The sequence below is a fragment of the Anabrus simplex genome, chromosome 14 (assembly GCF_040414725.1).
Source record: "Anabrus simplex isolate iqAnaSimp1 chromosome 14, ASM4041472v1, whole genome shotgun sequence".
NCBI classification, from domain to species: Eukaryota; Metazoa; Arthropoda; class Insecta; order Orthoptera; family Tettigoniidae; genus Anabrus; species Anabrus simplex.
The window spans coordinates 88258616-88278474 of record NC_090278.1 but is presented as its reverse complement, the minus strand read 5'-3'; the positions used below and the strand labels follow the sequence as shown (position 1 = coordinate 88278474).

At 40.9% G+C, this 19859-nt stretch overlaps 1 long non-coding RNA gene across 1 annotated transcript; it reads right to left on the bottom strand.

Annotated features, from left to right (window-relative positions):
- Window positions 1-706: 706 nt before the first annotated feature.
- Window positions 707-17086, bottom strand: LOC136885472 (uncharacterized). The gene is made up of 2 exons (XR_010861536.2): window positions 16952-17086; window positions 707-1226 (listed from the first exon to the last, which is right to left on the bottom strand). It is a non-coding gene; the product is annotated as an uncharacterized lncRNA (long non-coding RNA).
- Window positions 17087-19859: the final 2773 nt, after the last annotated feature.

Below are 19859 nucleotides of genomic sequence, written 5' to 3'. Positions count from 1 at the left end.
AACATTTTATCATATGAGCACCTAACTAATGAATGATTTGACAACATGTTCCACATACACGTTTTTAACTTCTAAAATTGTACCATCCAACTACGCTTCTTCCTAATGGGGTATTCAAGCTCAACAAGATCGATATTATACCACGGTTCCGGTTTTGTAGATGCCGTACTTACGACATAGGTGATCATACGCACCTTTGGATGAACATATTTTTACAAAATATCAACCTAATGATTCGTCCAATAGTTGGTGAAGTTCCAATTTGCGCTTTGGACAATTTTTAGTCAATGTATTATAGTTTTAATTGCTTCCTTGTCAAAAATTCTGGGTTTTAATTAATAAACACACTTTAAACCTATGTAAATATCATCTAAAGCACAACTTTTTGTATAAAACGAATTAAGTAAAAGACCACTGTGTTTATTTTTAAGTTCAAATGTTTAATTGGATTAAGAGCTTGACCGTAAGATTATCATTATACTGAAGATGCCCAAAACTAGGGCGAAACATGTACCTAACTTAATTAGTATATGTAATTCGTGTAGGATATAATCACTACAGAATATAATTGTACTGAATAGGTGGACACAGTAAAATTTATTCTTGAAAGAAACTTATCTGTAGAACGAACTTACGAGGTTTGCGGGGGGGGAGGGGGAAGGGGGAGGGAAGCAAAAATCAACGTATAAAACATCGAACGCATAGGTATGTAGACAAATAAAAACAAATCCAATATATTTACAAGCTAATACAACATGTTCCTCCAACTTTCACATGGCAATCCTCTTTACCAGGAGATGTAAAATATAACCAGAAATATAGCCTAACTTTTGAATATACAGGAAATACAATATATGAACAATATTTAGGAATATCTCTTAATATTTAATACTATAAAGATATTTTTTTGTGAATAGGACTAAGAAGTACCGCTGCATTTGTCGCTAGTTTCTGACGGCGACGAATCCTCACACTCCTCGTCTACTGGGATAATTTCGATACTCTCAAGCAAATTGTGATCACCTTTCACACGACGAAGTTTAACTGGAGAGTAGCCGTCAGCTTCAGCCTCAGAGTCCTCTGGTTCTTCGACAATTGGGTTCAAAACCTCGACAGAGTCATTTTCGTCGTCTGGTTCTTCCACAACCGGGTTCAAAGTTTCGGCAAGTTTCTTTTCGTCTGAGCTCATGGTGACTTAACTGTGGGACTGGCAGCAAGCAATGACTCTGTAAAAGAAGAAAATACTACATTAATCACGAGATTATTTGATGCTTCAATGCAGCCCTTCATTAACAAAAGAATGTTACCCAAGACAGTATGTGAAAATAGCCTCATCAGCATCGAATGCGTCACACATGGATATCATTGAAATCTTAAATGTCTTTACATACCAGAGAGTACGGCACATGATACACTTTCTTCAGAAGCAAATGTGAATAAAATTTAATAATGTACAAGTAAAAGGATAGAAACATTTATTCACGTTTTAATTCAACCCCGGCAAAAATATTTAACATTCTAAATAAAATCTATAAATAAATTGTACATAGGACAGGCCTGTCTGTTACGTCATCAGCCCAGAGGCTGGTTGGATCCTCAAACAGCTCCACCAAAGGCTATGCAGTTATAGGGAAACCGCAAAAACCCATGGCAGAGCCCAAATGAGGCGTACTAGGCAAGATGAGGAGTGAGGTAGTTTGCCATTGCTTTCCTCGCTGCAGCACGACTGTTCCTATGAGCAACACCTTTAATAACACTCAGATACTAGTTGTGCCCCAGCTGTCATTACTCAGCACCACTCATACCCCCAGCAGCTTCCGTATTGTCGCAACCATGGATGAGACTGGGACTTCAGTGGAGGCTACACTTTGCTCTGGCCTGTGCCAAGAGACGGATACAAAAGTACTGCATCCATCAACAAATGGCAACAGGCGGTGGACAGGCCTATAGATTGCATTAAAGTATCTGCAGTAATTAATTGTATATGTTATTGGTAGAATTTATACAATTTCTTCGAGGGAATCCAAGTTTGTTTCCTGCAGGCGGGCCCCTAGTATATTCGCAACGCCTTTGTCTTCGGTGCGCGACAATCTGTCACCAAATTTTCAATTTCTTTCTTTCTTCATTTGACTAGATATTCCAGTTCCGTTTTTTAAAAAGGGTATGTATTTAGGCGTTTTACGTAATTCAATGGCATTTTTTTGTAATATCTGAAGCCATATCTTCGTCCGACTCGTTGGCTGAAGGGTCAGCGTACTACCCTTCGGTTCAGAGGGTCCCGGGTTCGATTCCCGGGGATTTTAATCGCTTCTGATTAATTCTTCTGGCTCGGGGACTGGGTGTTTGTGTATGTCCCAACACTCCTGTTCATATTCACACAACACACTACACTACAACCACCACAGAAACACGTATTAGTGACTACATCCCTCCATATAGGGTTGGCGTCAGGAAGGGCATTAGGCCGTAATACAGGGCCAAATCCACATGTGGCGACGCAGTTAGCACCCGCGGCCCCACAGGTGTGGGGAAAGGGGCAGAAAAAGAAGATCTGAAGCCATCTCTTCAAAAATCTATCACCACTGATCTGTATTGAGGGCAGTCTCCCAGGTGGCGGATTCCCTATCTGTTCTTTTTCTAGCCTTTTCTTAAATGAACGCAAAGAAATTGGAAATTTATTGAACTTGTCCCTTGCTAAGTTATTCCAGTCCCTAACTCCCCTTCCTATGAACGAATATTTGACCCAATTTGCCCTCTTAAATTCCAACTTTATCTTCATATTGTGATCTTTCCTAGTATTAATCCCTATACTTGACACCTCTCGAGTAAAGATTATAGGTGACATACGTCTTGGCCCAACAGAGGACATTTTAAACCACACAAAAACATTTAATCTAAGATCAATGTTACAAGGAAGAACATTTCTAACATTGCTAGTCAAGGAAAACAGTTGCTAGTATTTAAAAAAATACAAGGTGTCCGGGTTAAAATTAATAATTTGAGAAAAAATGGAGATATGAATTGGCGGTTTGTAATTCAAAATGTTTTCTGTGTTCGCTTGCGGTGGCGGTGGTACCACATGCGCATAACTGCATTGTTCACAAGAAGAGTGCCAGTAACCATGTGGACTCCACAGCATAAGGTGTTCTATGCGCTTTCGCTCGCGGAGATAAAATCCGTTGCACTAGTACAACGTAGATTTCGGCGTGAGTATGGACTGTTACCAAGTGATCATGTTCCCACTTACGTAACAATCATGAAATGGGACAGGTGCCTTCGAGAATCTGGGACCTTGCTGTCGATGTCGGGCCGCCACGCCAAGCACGCAGTTTCAGAGGCTACTGTTGAGTATTTCAAACAGAGCCCTCGTAAGTCAATTCGACGAGCAGTTACAGTTACCTCGTTCGACAGTACAAGATGTCGTCAACAAAAGGTTGCGCCTACGGGCGTACAAACTGCAGCTTCGTCAGAAAATCAAACCTCAGGACAGGCTGCTACGGAAGGCATTTGCGGATACAATTCTGGCAAAAATTGATGGAAACTAGGCATTTCTCGATTCGGTCTGTTTCTCGGTCGAGGTTACATCCCATATTTCCGGCACGGTAAACAAGCACAATTGCCGCATATGGGGATCTGAACCCCCATCCCACGTAGTGATAGAGTTGGAACGGGACTCTCCGAAAGTGAATGTGTGGTGTCGAATGTTGAAGGAAAGGGTTATTGGCCCATGCTTCTTCGCAGAGCCTACAGTTAATGGAACACGTTACCTAGACATGTTGGAGCAGTATGTTATGACAATTTCCTCGTGACGTGATCTTTCAGCAAGATGGTGCACCATGCCACTATGCGGAAGTTGTGAGGGATTTCTCGAATCGTGACTTCCCAGATCGCTGGATTGGGAGAGGCAATCCATCAATTGCTTGGCCCCTAGAATCCTGACATTACGCCACATGATTTTTTTCTGTGGGGGATTGCTAAGAATCAAGTGTACCACACACCAGTTCGTGACGTACCAGATCTGAGTCATCGCATTCGTGCAGCTATCGCAAATGTTACGCCTACAATGCCGCAAAACACTTGGAGAGAAGTGGAATACCGATTACATGTCTGTCGCGCCACTAACGATGCACATATCGGGGTTTATTAGGTATGTAAACAAACATTTTGAGTTACCCTACTTGTAGAAACAAACCTCAAGTAAATATCTCCACTACTTCTCAAGTTATTAAATGTTATATTATTATACCTTTAACCCGGATACTTTGTATAAAAAGTCTGTCCCAAAAGTAAAAATAAATGAAATCAAAATTTAAAGTTTGAAAGGTGATTAAATCAGTCTTCAAATTTAAAAAAGCCGTGAGATCAGTCTTTGGAGTAAAAATGCAATGAAATCAAAGTTTTAGAAATTCAAGCCACACAATGAAATCAAATGACTATACATTAATGCCACCCTAGGAACTCCCTTGGCCGCTGCCATCATAGGACTCTCACTCACTCCTACGGCATCAGCCAAGGTCTCTTGTGAATAATTTAACATTCTTTTTTCTACATTTTTAATCTAGGAATAAAAAAAAGAGAAGGTAAATTGTATCCTTGGACACCAACAGCTAACAACCCTTGTCAACGGTTCTTGAGTTTGCATTCAGTAAATTTATAACTGTTAGTTAAGAAAAACATATCGTAACACTATCATACTTAAGTTTATGTTCTTCATGGAAACTCGAAGTAGTTGATGATGATGATGATGATGATGATGATGATGATGCTTGTTTAGGTCATCGCCCTTAATGGTACGAAATGAGAAGAAATGGAATGACAAATTAAAAGTCCAAAATCCTCCACTGACCAAAATTCAAAATGTGACGAAGAATGAATGGATGGATGGATATGAATTTAAAATAATCGATTGATCCGAACCGCAATGTCTCGCATTCACAGAAACTGGCGTGAAATAATAGTATTACTGACCAAGAGACTGCGTCTATAGCATAATACTGAATCGATGATGTTTTTAGTCCAAAGGGGTCCAAAATTCAAGTCATCGGCCCCTCATAATGGTACTTATCGCTACGAAAGTAGAACCATGATATTTGTCATGGTGCGGTACTAATCACAAGTAGCGCAGACTCGCTGTATTCCACACAGTATAGTACTACTAACAGGTAATGAAATTCGCACATGTAATACAGACCTATGGTGTTTCTCACATTGTGGCGCCATTTACAGGCACCGCAAACCTATGGTGTTCATCACATAAGTGTACTAACCACAGGGACTCGCGTTATCCCGTGGTGTTCCTCATGCAGTGGGTACTAGTCATAGGCAACCCAGATCCACGGTGTCGCTCATATAATGCTACTAATCACAAACCTATTTGGTACCTAACATAGTGGTACTACGTGCAAGTAAAAGCGACCCATGGTGTTCCCCGCGGGGTGGTACTGATCATAAGTAGTTTCATGGCTCTAATTCAATCATCCCTTGGTCGCCCCTTTTAGTCGCTTCCTACGACAGGCAGGGGATACCGTGGGTGAATTCTTCGTCTGCGTCCCCCACCAACAGAGGGTTGTGTGTTAGGTCCGCGAGAGATAATTTATTTCCCTCAAGTCCACCAGCAAGCCGGTTAGGACCCCCCTATCCGCCACCTGGGACGCGCCACGTGGGAGTATCACCTCTCCCCCTGCTACGCCAGCGTAGTAGGTTCGTGGACTCTGTGTTAACTTGCATGTGAACCGTACTCTATCTGAGAGGTCTTGCTGTTTAAAACTCTGTTGAAGTCTTCTCCATCTCTTTAAAATATTTAATCGAAATTTTGAGTCTATTGCCCAGTATTTTTAAAATATGGCTTTGTCAACAGTATTATTATTATTATTATTATTATTATTATTATTATTATTATTATTATTATTATTATTATTATTTTACGTTAAAATTTGCTTTACATTACGTCGCACCGACACATGTAGGTCTTATGGCGACGATGGGACAGGAAAGGTCTAGAAATGGGAAGATGTCAAACGCATCCTTGTTTAAGGTATATTCCCCAGCATTTTCCTGGTGTGAAAATCGGTAACCACGGAAAACCATCTTCAAGGCTGCCGACAGTAAGGTTCAACCCCACTATCTCCCGAATGCAAGCTGATAGCTATGTGACCCAAACCGAGCAGCCATTCGCTCTGCATCATGATCATGAAAAACAATCCAAGAAAAGAAAAATCACAACTCAGATTTCCTGGTGATATTTTATCTGATTCTGCAGAAGATCTAGAGAAATTGCTGAATGGTACAGACGCAGTCTTGGAGAAGGAATACAAGATCAAAATAAATCAAAAAGAATAGACTGAAGTCGAACGAAGTCATGTGATGCAACAAAGATTAGGAAATGAAGTCTTAAAGGAAGTAGATGGATGATACTTTGGTAGTAAATCAACTAACGATGGCAGAAGTAAGGAGGACATAAAATGCGGACTAGCACAAGCAGGAAAGCTTTCTTAAGAAAAGGAATTTACTCACTTCGAACATTGAGATAGGAATTATTGGAAACGTCTTTCTGAAGACTCGTCTGGAACGTGGCATTGTAACGAATCGAAAAATGGAGATAACTAGCTCAGAAAGAGAATAGAAAATTTTGGAATGTGGCGTTACAGAAGAATGCCAAAGGTAAGATTGGTAGATCGAATCACGAATGAAAATATAATGAACCGTATTGGCGACAGGATATCGATTTGGTGAAACTTGACTAGAAGACGAGATTGATAGGACACATCTTAAGTCTTCCTGCACTTGTTCAGTTGGTTTTTGAGGGAAGTGTAGGCGCTAAGAACGGTATGGGTAGACCAAGGCATGAATATAACAAGCAGATTAGAGCAGATGTAAGATGTAGTAGTTACGTAGGAATAAAAATGTTAACACAGGATAAGGTGGCGTGGAGAGCTGTATCAAACCGGTCTATGGACTGATGGTCCTAACAACAAAACCAAAAAACCACATTTTGAAGTGAGAAAGTACCTGCGTCATGTCATATTTTGTAAATGGAAAGATATTTTTATTATGTAGCTGGAAATTCTACTGCAATCTACTGATTGTTCATATTACATCACCAAAGATCACGTGCTGTACTTTGTTAATGTCAAGTGTAACAGCAAGACGAAACAGGCAACTCCACCTTTTAAATCTGACATCTAAGGATCAGAGGAGATCCTTTCATTCAGTCATTCATCAGATACTACAGTCAAACAAATATGCATCGTATTTTGTGAATAAATAACCATTTTAAGCTAATAAAGGAAATATTTTTGTGAGAATACTAAGATGGAACCTTCCTACTGATGGATAACAAATAGGGGTTGGTATTCTAGTTTCCTCAGAATTTTACTGCAAGCGCCCAAACAACACATGCACTATAGATACTTTTTCCCCATGGCACTACAGCCCATGAAGGGCCTTGACCTGCCAAGCGACCGCTGTTCAGCCTGAAAAGTACGAGGTGTCGTGTGGTCAGCACGAATAATCCTCTCGGCCGTTATTCTTGGCTTTCTAGATCGGGGCCGCTATCTCACCGTCAGATAGCTCCTCAATTCTAATCACGTAGGCTGAGTGGACCTCGAACCAGCCCTCAGGTCCAGATAAAAATCCCTGACCTGGCCGGGAATCTAACCCGGGGTCTCCGGGTAAAAGGCAGGCACGCTAGCCCTACACAACGGGGCTGGTACTATAGATATTTTGCCCGTACAAATTTTGAAAAAGTATATAATTGTTGACACGGTGTATTTTGAATATCGTGATAATTGCCTAGTATGAAGGAAATTAACTGAGCGATTTGGGCGTGCGGTTAGGGTCGCAATAGTGTCATCTTGCATTCGGGAGATTGTGGTCTCGAATCCCATCGTCGGCAGCCCTGGAGATAGTTTTCCGTGGTTTCCCATTTTCACACCAGGCAAATGCTGGGGCTGTACCTTAAGGCCACGGTCGTTTCCAATTCTAGCGACGTTAAACCACTAGTAAAATCTGTTATTGTTGTTTGAGTCATCAGTCCATAGACTAGTTTGATGAAGCTCTCCATCCTGTGTTAACATTTTTATTCCTACGTAACTTCTACATCCTATATCTGCTTGTCATTCATACCTTGGTCTACCCCTACGGTTCTTACCGCCTACACTTCCCTCAAAATCTAACTGCACAAGTCCTGCGTGAATTAAGATGTGTCCTACCATTCTATCTCTTCTTGACAAATTTCGCCAAATGGTTGTTCTCTCACCAGTTCGATTCAGTGTGTCTATTCGTGATTCGGTGTATCCATCTCGCCTTCAGCATTCTTGTGTAACACCACATTTCAAAAGCTTCTATTCTCTTCCTTTCTGAGCTAGTTGTCGTCCATGTTTCACTTCCATACAGTGCCACGCTCCACACGAAAGTCTTCAAAAACGTCTTTCTAATTCCTATATCAATGTTCAAAGTGGGCAAACTTTTCTTAAGAAAGGACTTCCTTGTTTGTGCTGGTCTGCATTTTATATCCTCCTTTATTCTGCCAACATTAGTTACTCTTCTGCCTAAGTGACAATATTCGTCTACTTCCTTTAAGACTTCATTTCCTAATCTAATATTTCCTGAATCACCTGACTTCGTTCGACTGCACTCCGTTACTTTTGTTTTGGATTTGTTCATTTAGATCTTGTACTGCTCCAAGACTGTCCATACCATTCAGCAATTTCTCTAGATATTTAGCAGACTTAGATAATGAATTAATATATATACACAGCTAAGTTGTCCACCTCACATCTTCTGACCCGTTAACGATATAGACATTCTGTTTACAAATTCTTATATTGCATCAACGGGCTTAATAACGCACTGTCCAATTTCCCTCTATCACGTACGTAATTGCCGAGAAACCGATAGGAACCGTTTTCTTAAATGGGACTATACTAATTTCATCCAATTAATCTAAGAATCGAGCGATAAGTTCAGTGATGTGTTTATTTTGTAAATTCAACGAGTTCTTTTGGAAACATTAATGGGTTTCTTATTGCACAGAAAGCGATGCGCCACTCGCTCTATAATGTAGAAGGCATGTCTCAAGCACTTTTTGAGCGACTGTACATTTTCCTGCGCGATGGAAGTGGTTGAAAAGCGGGAGAATGAAACAATGTTTTGAAAAATAAAAATACCTGAGCTATATTGTCTAAAGAGCGATGATTTTACTGAACTCTATCCCTGCCTGTTTTAAGTACACCGATCTTGCAGGTTGGCTTTTAGAATGACCAATGAGTCCAACACTTATGTTCTCCGTTAATGTCTGCATCCATTTCTTTCAATGATCATATCATTCGTTGGATTTTCAAGTTTATTTCATTTCATGTACTGTGTACATGCCCAGATGTTTATGACCTAAAATGTATAATAATATGACAAATGTGACTTAAAAATTGTCGTCACATATTCGAAATCTTCAGAACATAAAACATCCAATAATAAATAATGATATTAATGTTGTTATTATAATATCTTGAATTTATTTAATTACTCATTCTAGAGGTATAACTCTCGACTCTGCACAGAATGAAATGTCACACTTTGATGGGTGATCGGAAAGAATTATAATAGCAAATTCCATATATTTTAAAGGTTTAAAATAGGAACGATCTTCTATTCTCACGCAACATTGACTTGTAATGGGAAAAAGCCCGCTGAACATCGCAGGATGTTATTGGGCCATATATTTGAAATACGTTAAATCATTAAAGATCAATTGACGCTCACGTTTCTGTCGCTTTACACGCATCTGTCTCTTTCTATACAGCTTATCCTCCTAATGCCCGACTCGTTGGCTGATTGGTCAGCCTACTGACCTTCGGTTCAGAGCGTCTCGGGTTCGATTCCCGGGGATTTTAACCTTCATTTGTTAATTCCAGTGGCCCGGGGGCTGGGTGTTTGTGCTGTCTCCAACATTCCTGCAACTCTCACACTACACAACATTATCCTCCACCACAATTGCACGCAGTTACCTACACATGCAAGAAGCCGCCCACCCTCATCGGAGGGTCTGCCGTACAAGGGATGCACCCTGCTAGAAATAGCCACACGAAATTATTATTATTATATTTCTAACAAAGATAATTGTAAGAAATTACAGAAAACAAGGAGATTTGAAAAATCCGTCTGAGACGACTTGAAAGAAGGTATGCGAATACAGAATGAAAATGAAAACCTACAACCTGTTTTCCAGTCATTGACCGGATCAGGGATGTAATGAATGAATCATATTATAGGCTATTAGTACGATGAGGCCGCCACTCCCAAAGTGATTTATTAAAGACTGATAGATACCATTGCTGGAATGAAAGATGACAGGGAAAACCGGAGTACCCGGAGAAAATCCTGTCCCGCCTCCGCTTTGTCCAGCACAAATCTCGTATGGAGTGACCGGGATTTGAACCATGGTGTCCAGCGGTGAGAGGCCGACGCGCTGCCTTCTGAACCACAGAGGCTCCTCGAAAATTGAATAAAAAGAGATATATATGACAAAAAACCACGGGAAATACGACCATAACATGAAACAGCGGAAAATGATAAACGTCAAAAGAGCCAAAATTTGACTTCATATGACCCGTGAAAACTGCGTAATTTTAGTCGCCGTAGATAAAATCATGCTTAACTTTTATCTCCCATGGAAATAAAATGCGACATGTCAAACATCCGGGCCCTACTCATGAGGGACAAAAAGGCCTTTAGGATATTACAATTTCACTGTCATTGCGTCTCTTTCTGATTCAGCGTCAATGAAGCAAAAGTTTTGTAACTCGGAAATGCTGTACATGTTTCTCGGATCCCGCTCAAGATAAGGGCGAGGTACTGTGCGTGTTAGCAACAAGGCGTGAGTCACGCAGTATCAGTGAGTGGCGCATTGCTTTCTGTCTTGCTTACACATATGAAACCCTTTGATGTCTCCAAAAAGTACTCTTCAGATTTGCAAAGTCAGCACATTCACAACTTGGCGCTCGATTCTTAGTTCTCCTATTGGCTTCACGTTGCACCGACACAGGATAGGAAAGGGCTAGGGCGGCGAAGGAAGCGACCGTGGCCTTAAGGTACAGCCCCAGCATTTGCCTTTTGTGAAATTGGGAAGCCACGGAGAACCATCTTCAGGGCTACCGACAGTGGAGTTTGAACTCTTAGTTGTTCTATTGGATGAAATGAGTATAATCCCATCTAGGAAAACTAAGTTGCTACCGGTTTACCGGTAATTACGTACAAGGAGACGAAGTGGACAGTGTTTTATACATACAAATAAAGAATTTTAAAACAGAATATCTATTTTTTAACGGATCAGAAGATATTTGAGGTGGACAACCGGGTATACAGAGCGTCCGGCTTGAATGTATAATAAAATAAACATATTTTGAGAAGTGGTTCTACAAATGACTGGCGTGATGGTAAAGATGACCGCTAAGGTCGCTGGCCTATGCCAGGCAGATCCCAGGACAACGAGATAGAAACCCTCTCTCATGTCCTGGGATATTGTCCCTACAGCGAAACCCTGCAACTTACTAGACACCACGCGATGCGAAGCTCGATCGCCCAGTCATTGCGAGATGCTGGTTACACAGTAGACGAAGAGGTCCATGGACTGCCGGAGAACGGCAGTACCCGTAGGATTGATATGATAGCCTTAAAACAATGGGCATATTATTGATCCTACGGTTCGGTTTGAATCGCACTCTAATCAGCCCAGTGAATTACACGACGAAAAGAAAAGCATCTACGATCCAACTATCCCCTTCTGATGATGATTCTTGTTGTTTAAAGGGACCTAACTTCTAGCTCATGGGTCCCTAATGGTACCAAATGAGACGAAGTGTAATTACAATTTAAAAGTTGTCAATCATTCACTGACCAAAATGGAAAACGTGGTGATGAAGAAAGAATGGATGGATGGATGGATGGATGGATGGATATGAATTTTAAAAAATTAGTGGATCCGACCCGCAATGCCCCACCTTCGCAGAAACCATCATAAATAATAATATTACTAACCAAGCGACTGCTTCTAAAACACAATCCTGAATCGAGAATGCTTGTTGCCTAAAGGGGTCCAAAATCCAGGTCAACGGTCCCTCATAATGGTACTTATCGCTAGTCAAGTAGAACCATTGGTATGTCATATAATTCCAAATATTTCTTTACACAAAGCACGATGTGTTCCGATATCAAAAGTGGTCTGCCAGTTTCCCGAAGGTGTCTGTGCCATTTCGTGACTGATAGATGCTGTATGTACGTGGGGAACAACGTCGCAATTCATACTCAATCCGAAAACTACGTCGTACAAGCCTAACAGACAACTACTGTGTTGCGCAGCCGTCTAAGTGCCTAACCTTCAAAGAAGAGACACAGATGGAACAATCTCTCAGGCAGTAGCGGCGACTGAGAATTAGAAGTGGGCGAGCTAAAGAATGCACAGAAAAAAAAATGTACTAGGGTTTGTGGGGTATAGCGGGAGTAGTAAGTTTTTTAATGCTCCCTGGCCGAATTTCGACAGAGAGGTCAAAGTTGACAGTTTAACAACTTACGTGCGGTTATAATAGTTTTTTTTTTTTTTTTCAAGTTGCTTTACGTCGGACCGGCACAGACAGATCTTATGGCGACGACGGGACAGGACATGGCTAGGAGTGGGAAGGAAGCGGTCATGGCCTTACTTAGGGCATAGCCCCAGCATTTGCCTGGTGTGAAAACAGGAAACATCCTCAGGACTCCCGACAGTGGGATTCGAACCCACTATCTCCCGAATACTTGATACTGGCCGCGCTAGAGACTGCAGCTACCGAGCTCGCTCAGAAACAATATTGCACATGTATTGGAATGAAATGGAAGTACGTCGTGATTGAATGAAAATCTACAACCTGTTTTCCAGACAGTGACCGGGTGGAATGAATGAAGCCCCCATCTTGCGGCGAGGATAGGAAATGTGCCGGCTGCCGAAAGCTGTCGCATTCCTCTTGGGCAATGATTAATGGCTGACAGATGAAATGATAGTGGAGAGTGTTGCTGGAATGAAAGATGACAGGGAAAACCGGAGTACCCGGAGAAAAACCTGTCCCGCCTCCGCTTTGTCCAGCACAAATCTCACATGGAGCGCGCGGGATTTGAACCATGGAACCCAGCGATGAGAGGTCGACGCACTGTCGTCTGAACCATGCTCTCGCGGCGTGATTATACAATTAAAAATCATTTAGTATTTGACTACATTCTAAGAAACTAACACACAATAAAGAGACTGCCAGACTGACGAATGCGCACGCCAAGCGGTAAAAAATTATACCCCTGCTTCCCACCCTCACAGCAAACGCAAAGTGTCCACTACTCGCTGTGGCGCTACACAAATCAGTCATCCGCGACGAACGACATTTTGTGCGTATTTCCACTAATAATGTTGTTAAAAATTAAAGAAAATAATTAGCTGATGACACCAAGGCTTGTGCAAATTGCTTGTTTTATGTAATGAAAATGTGATGTTTTCCTCTAGAAAGTGGAGGGGCAAGTGCCATTAATCATCGCTACTGCTCGCAGGCCAGCTGTATGTACGGATGCTTAATTAAAAATGCACATGTTATATGCAGTTTTCACATTTAAATGCAGCATTCGAGCAGCTATTGCAAATGATACATGTGCATTACAACAAATGAACAAAACACGAGAGGTGGAGTATAGTTTCGACATCTGTCGCGCGATTAATGGTCCGCGTGTCAAAGTGTAAAAAATTATTTGAGTTTCTCTACTTGTAGAAACAAACTGCCAATAATCACGTCTCAAGATATTCGTAAATATCCACATTTATTATATTACACATGCAAGTCGAACACTCCGTATATAGAAAATGATTTGAGACATTGAAATGAAATGTCGTATAGCTTTTAGTGCCGGGATATCCCAGGACGGGTTCGGCTCGCCAGGTGCAGGTCTTTCTATTTGACTCCCGTACGCGACCTGCACGTCGTGATGAGGATGAAATGATGATGAAGACAACACATACACCCAGCCCCCATGCCATTGGAATTAACCAATTAAGGTTAAAATCCCCGACCCAGCCGGGAATCGAACCCGTGACCCTCTGAACCGAAGGCCAGTACGCTGACCGTTCAGCCAACGAGTCGGACTATTTGGGACATTTTCTTTTAACTACCGGTAAGGTACTGAACCAAAACACACAATACCAGTACTGTTCTTCTGAAATTTTGAGAACGTATGACGAAACTGATGTCCTCTTAGCAGAGAAGCTAAGATGTCCCGGAAAGATTTCGTAACAAGTGGAAATCGTCTCGTACTTGAGGTCGTACAGTATATCGGTACTCGGATCGTGATGAAATAAATATCGTTATGTGTGTGTGTGGCGCGTACGCTATTAGGTACGTTCAATTCAACAATCTGTGTTTTATTGGTAGAAGTACAGTATAAAGGGGCTGCATGACAGGTCAGAACTGAGGTCGGAGATAGACTTACTTTCACTAATACAGAATATGCCTTTAGGAAACACCAGTCGATGTATTGAGTTTCAGGACAGTTCTGTTTACTTAAATGGTGACTATTATGGTGCTTGTTTAAAGGGACCTAACATCTAGGTCATCGGCCTCTGATGGTACGAGATGCAACTAAATGAAATGATACCGGTACAGTATATTAAAACTGAGGAGCGTCGGAACAAAAACCGATAAATCCATGACTCAGTTCAGTTAGTAAACATCTTAAAGTTTAGTGCTTCATTCCGAAGTCATGATCTAGACAATGAAATTTGTCGCTATTGGTGCTGCAAATATATATATATATATATATATATATATATATATCGTCAACTATCTTCGGAGTTTGCGGCTTATAATAATGAAACAAATTTGCGGGCAATACTAGAGTCTGCAGCAACTCCGATTTCGTATTGTGTGTGTGTGTGTGTGTGTGTGCGCGCGCTATAGTGTGGTATAGTGTGCCACTAATACAAGCCAAGAGCGATATGATGCCACAAAATTAATCGAAACAAACCCCATTAAATTCACCTTTAAAATGTCGTTTGAAATGCATCGATTGGTTCGCATACCGATAAATCCAGCAAATTATTTATTGGATAACGCTAGTTATTACAAAAAAGGGGGAAAAAAACGGAAATATACATAAAGGAGGGAGAAATACAGGAAGGAACAACATTTAGGAAGAAAATTATGGGAATGAACGAGGCACCGGAGAAACTTGTCAAGTCACACATCATCTCGGTTGAAGAGCGACAACGGAGAACTCAAAAGACTTATGAACGTCCGGAAGGAGTACAAAGAAAAGGGAAGAGAAGTTTGAGAGAGAGATCTGGTGGATTGTGTAAACGTAGTCCATAGATGACTGTCATGAATTTAATAATAATTTTGTGTAGCTATTTCTAGCCGAGTGCAGCCCCTCCGATGAGGGTGGGCGGGATCTGCCATGTTTAGGTAACTGCGTGTTATTGTCGTCGAGGATAGTGTGATGCGAGTTGCAAGGATGTTGGGAACAGCACAAACACCCAGCTCCCGCCCGAACCACTGGAATTAACCAATGAAGGTTAAAATCCCCGACCCGGCCGGGAATCGAACCCGGGACCCTCTGTACCAAAGGCCAGCACGCTAACCATTCAGCCATGGAGCCGTACATAATAATAAGAAGAAAAACAGTGGTGGAGGTGATTGTTTTAAGAGGAAGTACAACTAGGCAACCATCCTCTAATAACATGGCACCGTGCTAAATTTAGTAAAGGATTATGTAGTATGAAACATTAATTCTCCCGGAGAGTCTTAAAAAAAACGTGCATGGTATAACAGACGTCAAACTGTGTAATTCAAATACTGTAATTACTGAATATTTCAAGGAAAAGGAGTGGGAAGGCAAACAGTAGCATTAAGTAAAATACGTTGTAGGAATGAGTCTATTAAGGGGAGGAAGTAGTTTTGTATATTTAAATTACGGAGGAAATAATCCCCAATCTTTGGAGGCATTGAACGGTCTAATTTAGCTCAAAATAATAGAACGTGATGGGTGTGATGATCAAGCAATTTAGAAAGAACTGGAAGAATGAAGACGATTTTTTGTGATAAAGGAATCTGCTTTAGGACAATGAAAACAATGAGGAAGACGGTTTGTAATAAGACCTTTCATCTGTAATATAATAAAAGAGCATTTGATTGCAATAAACTAAGTGGTGTGCTTATGTATTTGAATGAATGTATCCGCTGCGTTCTGATCAAAATCCAAAAGTTCCAGGCAGTCGGATCGAAACCAGATATTTCTATTTTGAGTTTAATACCCGGGTAATGAAAATGAATATTTGAAGTTTGATTTAACTATCGGAATGGTGTTTCCTGTAACTCTGTTTGGTATAGTATGGTTTTCTTTGCATAACTTGATCAGCCACAACTTTATGAGGTTTATTACATTTGTCGGGTTTTGTTCTAGCCCTCCTTAATTTCAAATATATCCAATGACTAGGATTTTCATAAATGATAATAATGAAGATGATTACGAATCTAATCCGAAATGCCTTTAAATTCCTATAAAAGGGCATTAAAATGATTTAACAAGTAATCAAATTGAATAATGCACTGCTGTTACCTAGACTTTTGACTCCTCCCAGTCTGATGTTGAGCAGCCCTATCTGATTGTGCCATAGGACCCGAACATTACATCAACTAACTCTGCGGCACCTAACAAGAATTCCTTGGGTAATTTAAATCTAATTCGAGCAAATAAATAGCCTTTATCTCTCAGACGTAACGGCCCATTATTAATCGACATTACGGTACACAATCTTATATTATTTATTCTTCTTTGAAGGATTTACAAAGTTATTATCTAAATTCTTAAAATGCTTGGTTCCAGAATGCTTACGTTTTGTCTAACGCAAAGACGAATGCAATGTAGTTTAATGCGACCTCTAAATACTTACAGACAGAGCGATCTGGGTTGCGTATCCTCTGTTATTGCTGTGGAAACAAGTGGCTTATGAAAACATGTTTTCCACTGATCTGCCTCAAAGTCTCGCCCGTGACGTAATTCTTACGTAAGTTGTGGTCTTCCCCAACCGGAGACAAGAACACAGAATTACCTCACCGCTAACCAATAAATGTTCATATTGTGTTCGACTGCCCTGACATCTCAGTCAGCAATAATCTGCATTTAGGGCTCTTACTCAAGTGGCAGATTCCCTGTCAATTGTTTATCTACCCTTGTCTTAAATGTTTTCAAACAACTTGGAAACAACCTTGATAAATTATACCAATGCTGGACTGAGTGGCTTCACTTGGCAGGTTCGATCTTGGCTCAGTCCGGTGGTATTTGAAGGTGCTCGAATATGACAGCCTCGTGTCGGTAGATTTACTGACACGTAAAAGAACTCCTGCGGGACTAAATTCCGACACCTCGGCGTCTCCGAAAACCGTAAAAGTAGTTAGTTGGACGCAAAGCAAATAACATTAAAAATTATTAAGATTATTATTTTGTCTACTAATGTAATTCCACGCCATCTCTACAATGACAGCTAGAAACGTACCAGTTACCGCAGCATCTCCGTCTCCTTACTCGCAAGTCTTCCCAGACTAAAGTTTGCAGTATTTTCGTAACACTAGTCTTCTGCGTTGCCGGCCCCGCGGTGTAGGGGTAGCGTGCTTGCCTCTTACCCGGAGGTCTCGGGTTCGATTCGCGGCCAAGGCAGAGATTTTTACCCTATCTGAGGGCTGGTTCGAGGTCCACTCAGCCTACGTGATTACTGATTACAATTGAGGAGCTATCTGACGGCGAGATGGCGGGCCAGGTCTAGAAAGCCAAGAATAATGGTCGATAGGAACTGTCGTGCTGAACACACGACACCTCGTAATCTGAAAGCCTTCGGGCAGAGCAGCGGTCGCTTGGTAGGCCATGGCCTTTCGAGGCTGTTGCGCCATGGGCTCTGGTGTTTTTTTTTTTTTTTTTGCTTTCTGGATTATCACTCAAAGAGGCGCATGAGTTGCGTCTTTGATCTGGTCTATCCATCTTCTAGGAGCTCTTCCAGGCGGCCTGATCCCATTTACTTTTCCTTGGACAACTAGTTTTACAATTCTCTCCTCATAACATGTCCAAGAAACTGCAGGGCTCTGTGTCTAACAAGAATTGAAAGTCGATTCAGGATACCAAGCTCTTCGATTACGGAGAAGTTAAATCTATTCTCCGTCCAAGGTATTCGTAACATCCTCCGCCAGCACCACATTTCAAATGCATCGTAACCCCTTGTTGTCCTTGACCTTCACTGTCCATATTTCACAGGCATAGAAGAAGACAGATTGATAAGACAGAAATCAGACGTTTCTTTATGTTTTTACTGATCACTACGTCAGCTTATCCATAGCAACTTTTCCGAGACCAATGCTTCTTCTGATCACTTTCTTGCAATTGCCAGTGTTGCTCAGCAAGAACCAATACATTAACAACATCGATTTATTTATTTGTGTCTTTATAAAGTGGCGAAGTTAAGGTTCTTGGCCCTCTCTTACACTAAACCACTTACAATTGTTAGACGTTTAGGTACAGTATGAATTTAAAATATCATGGTAATAAATTACAGTTTATGAGGGAAGACGAGCAAGTCAGATAAGGACTAACAATAATACAATTAATAAAGATTACTATTCATGAAAAAAATACGGGATAAATAAAGAGTGGACACTACCCAAGATATAAAATTAATAAGTAAAGAATATACCTACTACAGTAACTAGCTTAAAGGAAATAAAAATAAGTGTGTTTGTATCAGCTCACTAAACAGCATGTTTCTATGTTATCTATTTCTAGGAATAGTGCATACTTTTAAATGAGAAGAATAAAAACATAAATGGGATAGCCTAAGATACTTAAATCTAATATGTCATTTTTGTTTCAATCAATCAATCAATCCTGATATCCATTTAGGACAGTCGCCCAGGTGACAGATTCCCTATTTGTTGTTTTCCTAGCCTTTTCTTAAATGATTTCAAAGATATTGGATATTTATTGAACATCTCCCTTGGTAAGTTGTTCCAATCCCTAACTCCCCTTCCTATAAATGAATATTTGCCCCAATTTGTTCTCTTGAATTCCAAATTTATCTTCATATTATGTTCTTTCCTACTTTTAAAGACATCACTCAAACTTATTCGTTTACTAATGTCATTGCACGCCATCCCTCCGCTGACAGCTTGGAACATACCACTTCGATGAGCAGCTTGTCTTCTTTCTCCCAAGTCGTCCCAGTCCAAACTTTACAACATTTTTGTAACACTACTCTTTTGTCAGAAATCACCCAGAACAAAATAATCGAGCTGCTTTTCTTTGCATTTTTTCCAGGTCTTGAATCAAGTAATCCTGGTGAGGGCCCCATACCCTAGTTGGGGTCTTACCAGAAACTTATAGGCCCTCTCTTTTACATCTTTACTACAACCCCTAAACATCCTCATAACCATGTGTAGAGATCTGTACCCTTTATTTACCATTTATGTGATTACCCCAATGAAGATCACTCCTTATATTAACACCTAGGTACTTACTATGATCCCCATAAGGAACTTTCACCCCATCAATGTCCGGCTCCATGGCTAAATGGTTAGTGTGCTGGCCTTTGGTCACAGGGGTCCCGGGTTCGATTCCTGGCAGGGTCGGAAATTTTAACGATAATAGTTAATTTCGCTGACCCGGGGACTGGGTGTATGTCTCGTCTTCATCATCATTTCATCTTCATCAAGATGCGCAGGTCGCCTATGGGAGTCAAATCAAAAGACCTGCATCTGGTGAGCCGAACTTGTCCTCGGACACTCCTGGCACTAAAAGCGATACGCCATTTCATTACA